Source organism: Pinus tabuliformis, chromosome 1_1 (genome assembly GCF_031772625.1).
Source record: "Pinus tabuliformis cultivar Carrire ecotype Pingquan chromosome 1_1, CPIR1, whole genome shotgun sequence".
In the NCBI taxonomy this organism is placed as follows: domain Eukaryota; kingdom Viridiplantae; phylum Streptophyta; class Pinopsida; order Pinales; family Pinaceae; genus Pinus; species Pinus tabuliformis.
Genome location: NC_142297.1, coordinates 269,569,959 through 269,576,917, shown reverse-complemented (window position 1 = coordinate 269,576,917; position 6,959 = coordinate 269,569,959).

The following is a 6,959-nucleotide window of genomic DNA, read 5'->3' as shown; positions in this document are numbered from 1 at the left end:
TAGACATGGAATATTAGGAAATTAAGACTAGGAGAAAAATAAAAATATATCTATGAATATCAAGTACGAGGAAATGAAGGGATGTTCTATCAAGAAGAAAGTTCTTTTAAAGGTATTGATGAGTGGATAGAGGAACATGATTGGTAATGGTCATAGTGATGATATACATAGTTAAAAGTGTGAAGATATGAAGTTGAGAATTTTCATAATGACCAGTGATGATAAACGAGGAAGATTTTTAAAGGTTTAAATGGTAAAGGAAAAAAAAAAATAGTTGAAGTATAGGAAAGAAATGTTGTTAGAAATTTTATAAGGATACCTTGAGAAGGATTGTGTACATATTGACAAAAGAAGTGAGAGTTAATTAATAGAGGTTGTACTTGACTGATTTGCACTCATTGTTTCATGAGTAGGACTTCACATAGAGAAACTTATCAAGTTTTGTTCTCATAGCATTAAAAGAGGTTGTTTCCATAGAACACCACACATTTAAATTTTTCATGGACAACGATGGTAGTAGTGTTTCCAACTGTTTCAAAATCTAAAATAAAGATACTATTTAATGAGCAAGAATCTCTTGTCCAACTTTAAGAAGGGTGAATTTAAGATAAAACAATCAAGGGGTATGGAGATAGGAACTTGACAAGATAAGAAAATAATTTTTGTGGATGAAAACTATAATTGTTAAGTAATGTATGTATAAGTCAACTTGGATCAACAAACCCTCATGCAAGTAAATTAAGCATGATATAAAATTAAATCATGATGACCTAGTGTTTAGATGCAATTGCATATAGCGATATTGGAATCAGTAAGCCAAAGGGTAAATGGATGTAAAACCAAGGGATTTTAATTTTGAGATAGATGATTTAAATAATGATTGTATAACTAGTAATATCTTAACAATGAATTTCACCAGAATTTCCTTGGGGAAGGAAGAATATATGACGAGAGATTAAGACTCAAGATGATGAGGCTCATGTGAAATTTAACGATGTACTTAGATGAGTATACCTACAGTGTAAATAGTCAACTTCCTAATATAAAGAACAGGAAAGGATTATCTAAAAGTAATTGGTATCTTGATGAAAACATGACACTAATAACACTAATGAGATAACATATATCCTGGATGGATGTTGAATAATCTTAGTTCATAGTTAGTATTCAATGTTTATACGAGCAAATAAATTGATTTTTCTTATGAATCATGATAAGAATGATTATAGTGTATTATTCTATATTTGATGGTTCTCATATTGATGATGCTTCATGATATGATGGTATGAGGGTAATCATGCACATGTGGTTCATATTTATATAATTGTTACAATAGTGATGATGTATAATTATGATGATTATGATATGCATACGCATTATGATGTTATGTCGAGGTATATTGACATATTCATTTACTACATGATGATAGGTATTTAATGTTGAATACTCATGATGGATATGATATGCATACTGTGGCATAGGAATTATGATGCTATAATATGAGGTTTATTGACATGTGGTTCATTTTTTATGTGAAGTCATGATATGTCTTTGATGCAAATATGTTGATGTTATAACTTATGATGGTATTTCATGAGGTGAAGCATGTGATAGTTGCATACAAATTTATGACATGCATGAGCATGCAGTTCGTTATTATTCATAATGTTGCGATTAACAATGATGAATGTTCTCATGATGACATGCAAGACTTGGCATGTGGATTATTTTCTATGATACTATGATGGTATAGCTAATGCATTAGTTGCATGTTGAGGTGTGATGATTGACAGGACTCCACAAATGGGCCGAGAGGGCTGGTTTATTTGATGATCTCGTGCGAGCCCATATGCACGAGGGAGAATAAGTAACACCATATGGGCTGGGGACAAACTCAATCAACACTACATATGCCAGTGGTTCCTTTGTCTTATGTAGCTCTTGATGGATAGCTCTTGAAGGGCTATGGGACCATCCTGAGGAGGCCAAGTGCCTAATGTTGTAGGCTAGGTGCTTGTTATTGGATTGGGATGCCAAAGACTGGTGCGGGTGTAAGGACTTCGATGCTTGAGGTTGTGTACCTAAGTAGTTGTGGAGGGAGTGGGCCAACCTTGCGATATGCCCAGAGTCATTGAGGACCATACCGGATGCCTGCCTTTGGGCAGATGAGGTCTGAGTCAGGCGCGAGCCTTGGGGCCAGCCTTGGACTAGGATACAGACCAGGGAGGCTTATGCCTAGTTTCGAAAGTGGGAAAAAGGACAAAGATTCCTTGAGATTTCTCAGGTGTTGTGAAAACTTTCGATGTCTGCTGTTTATACTAGTTCAGCAGAGGGTGTAGGGAAAACATGAAGTAATAAATAATTAAATAAATAAAATGTTAAATAATTCAACTTAACTTGAGGACGAAGTTCCATAAAGTGGGGGAGTATGTAATGTCCCTTAATAATAAATAATAATAATAATAATAATAAAAATTTTAAATTTTAAATAATAAATAATATAATATAATATTAAAATACAAGAAAATAAATAATAAACAATAAAATAAAAAATAGTAATAGTAAATAAATAATATATAATAATAAAATAATAAATAACAATACTAAAGATCTAAATAAATATAAATAAAAATAAACAAAAAATAGTAAAAAAAGAAATAAAACAAGAAAGCAGTAAAAATCAGTAAAGCTATAAAAAAGTAAAAACAAAAGGAATAAAACAAGAAAGCAGTAAAGTTGCATGTGGACACATGGAGTCTATGCATGTGGCTCCCCTTCCAATGTTTGCTCTATTTAATAGATGGTGAAGAAGATGAGAGGCATTCCATCATTCCATGATTCCACCATCCATTCTTTTGGGAGAATAATGTTGTGAGACAAAGGATTCCCTAGCAGTAGTATGTTGATTGAGGGCTCGGGGGTGGCCAGTTGTAGCAAGATTTTGTGCAACTGAGCCTACGGTTGGGTGTAGAGTCATCCCCAGGACTTTGTTGCAGGTAGTAAAATTGAACTAGCGTTCAACTAGCATTCCACAAGTAAGTTGTCTCTCTTCACTCATGCTTTTGTAATTTAATGTTAACTAGTTGATAAAGTGCTTGTTGATTATAAATCGCTTGATTAATCTAATTAATTAAACCATTATCATTTTTCAGTTGACGACGCCGCCATTGGCCAGGGAAATTATAAACACAACAAGAAATAACAAAAGTATGTACCAAATCCGGTAGTGACCATGCCAACTACTTGAGGTCACAAAGACTTGAAGAAGGAATTACGAGATACAAGAGCAACATCAAACTACCAACAAAACAAAAAGAGCCAGCAACTAAACAACCCATGAGTGCATGCCACAATTTCCAGAATATCCATTATGCCCGCAGAAAGGGAAAGATCCAAAAATGGCCATGATACCCTCTCAATCAATATCACCTTCATGCCATAACCAAAACGTGCAACCAGCAAGTACCAAGATTAAGCCATCAGACCATAGAGAGTCATCATCTAGAGAGTGTGCGACCAAAACTCAAAAAGGAGGCCAAGGAGTGTCAGCGCTTTGTGCCATGCAAACCAAACGAGAATTTCCACCTAAAAGGAAACATCCTCTAACATGGTAGAACATGTTGCTCTATAGCGTGCAGACACAGTTCATATCATAGAGCCAAACTCCTGAGATAAACCAACTTCACCCACACTCCACAAAACCACAAATAACAGTGATGCCACCCAAGCCAAGGAGAAGGAAGGCAAGCATACAACCTCACCTCCTTTCCCACAAGTTAGGTACCCTCACCACCCCAAATACACAAGCCTTCATTTAAATCGACTAGACTTGTACTACATCTTCCAACACCCTCCACCAATTTTCTACCACGCCATAACAGGTTTGATCCATCTGTGGAGGGGGCACATCTCACAAAGAGTCTCCATTAACATTGGTAATACCATCCATTGCAGAAAAATATTTCATTCTTTGAATTAAAAAATATAATCAAAAAATAATATAAATTATTAAATTAAAACCAATCTACGAAAGAATTCACTATCATTTTCAAAAATTTACGTAAGATGTTTCACTCTTTAGACATAAAAGAATAATAATACAAAATTATTTGAAGATAAAAATGAGTATGTTCAACTTCCCCATATTTATCATAGGTTATGTATTATAAATAATAAAAATAACATTTTATTTATTTATTGTGTGTAAACCATTATTTTTAAAATTAATTAATTTTTAAATATATTTTACGAGTTGAAGATTATAATTTTTGGATTGAATTTTTTAATAAAATGATAATAAAGAATAAAGTAGGAGTGAATTCGCTTAGGGAAGAAAACTAATTTTAAGAGGTGGAATACTTTTTCTCATACACTTTTCCAAATACAATTTATTGGTTAAAGATTGATTATAAATTTTTGAATTGGGTTTTGTGATAAATTGATAATAAAATATTTTATTAATATTTATTTATCAATTTAAAATGTTAAAGAAAAAGTGTGGAATATATATATATATATATAAATATATATATATATATATATATATATATATATATATATATATATATATATATATATATATATATATATATATATCTATATATATATATATATATATATATATATATATATATATATATATATATATATATATATATATATATATATAGATATATATAATTTTAAAAAATCAAACACCTTCTTTCACACATAATGGTTCTATTGAAATTTAAACCTAAATTGTGTCTACTAAGAAATCTCATCCCAATAGCTAAACAAAAATTAAATAAATTGATAATCCATGTTAAACTTTAAGTAGATGAATTGATCAAAATTAAATCCATATTAAACTTTAAGGAGTTCAAACCTATCTTAAAAACTAAAAACGGTAAAATTTGAAAAATTGAATTTTTTTTTTAATGAATGGTATACTTAATTTACCTTTTCATTTTATTATACACCACTTGTAGGTTGGTCTACAGGAACCTACATTTTCTTCTTGTTGTCAAGATATCATGGATGAACATTGGCATAGTTTGACATAAAGACATGTCATAATTTACACAGGAGGTGTTTTCGATAAATTCTTTGCTAAATGTTATAAGTTGATTATTTTGAAAAATTCTTTTCTTTATGTTCATTATTTTTAGAAAGTGGAAGGAAACTGACAAGGGTAGTGGTTTGAAATTTCATTTAAAAACTTTATTTTATTAATAATCTCACAACCGACTGCCTTTACCTTTAGTCGGTCCCACATGGATGGAGTAGATATCACATATTTTAATAGTGGATACATTTGTTTAAACAAGTGCTATATAAAATTAAGAATATAATGAAAAAAATTAAATTTATTTGACCAAGTGTAATTACAATCTATTTTCCCTATGACGGGTTTAATAAGTATTTTAATATTGTATTTTTATTTGTTTTTAGTATTTTAAAGGTTAAAATTTTAATTTAAAATTATGATATATCTATATATATATATATATATATATTTTGGAATTATAAATTTTGTTTATAAACTCTCCATAATCCAAGTGCCTTAGAGGGTTTTTAAGGTGTTTTTTTTGTGTAAATTATTGTGTTTTGTATTCATTATCAAAACGAAAGATTACATCAATATCATTTCTAGATCTCTCTGAAATACAAACGAACCCATAAAATCAGTATCACCCATAACAAATAGACATTAAAGCATCAATATCATTTCTAGTCAAAAATACAAATGAACCTATAAAACCAATATCACCAATATCAAATAGAAATTAGAGAAAAGCTATGCTCATTATGTTCAATGAAGATCAAAGCTATAGGAAATCTCAATCTATCTATACCATCAAAACATAGAACCAACTAAATTAGAAATCCATGATAATTGAAACCACATAACACTTGTTCAAGGGTTGCGAACAAGAGAATAATATCCAACAAGAACTTAAAATCCTTATCCAAACAATTGTAATCAATGTCTTCAAAAAAATACCATTACTCCATACAAACAAGAGCAGAAACATCCATCAAGCGCACATAACCATAAAAGAATACAACATGCTATTAAGAACCTAGGATTTGCAAGAGTTTTTGTGCCAAGAGGATACAATAAACAACAAGAACCTCCAAAACAAAAGCACTATGGATATGGTTTTTTCAAGTTGTTGAATCTATATATTTAGTCAAAAACTCATTTTAAACAACAAAAATTACTATTTGGCCAAAATCAATTACCCATACTCTGGCCAAAAACTTAAAAATTGTGGCATGTTTAGACAATGGCATTTTTTCTTAGCATGTGTAAATGTTTGTATTTACTTACTATTTATACAAAATATAATATTTTTTAGTAAATAAATCTTTAAATTAAATTTATTTACTTTTGAGATCATTTACTGGTGATCGTTTCGAACCAAACTAACTATGTGACTAATCCAGAAAAACAATCTCAAGAATAAGATGAATCACTAAAGCTTGAAATCAAAGTTTTTTTTTGATATAAATAACATAAGAATGTTTTTTTAAGTAAATATATTAATAATTTAATTTTCAAAGATATTTGATAAAAGTGAAAGTCTCTTGAAAAATCATTTTAAGTGGTATAATTTTCTTTAATAATTATTTCCGCTATCCATTATGTTTTACCTATTTTATTTTAAAGATAAAATAAGATTTCTACTTTAATATTTAGATATTAAGTAAATTCAACTAAATATTAAATCACTAAGTAAATTCAACTTTTAGTGTTCATATTTCTTAATCATATCTAAAATATTTCATTATTTGAATGAAAAAACATTACTTAAATAATAATTTATTTTATTAAATCAAAATTGAGCTTTCAAAGAATTCACCATCATCTTCAAATTTTTAATGTTAAATTTTCTTAATCATCTTATTTAAGATATCTCATTTTTAGACATAAGCAAATAATAACAAAATTATTTGGATAATAAAAAATAACA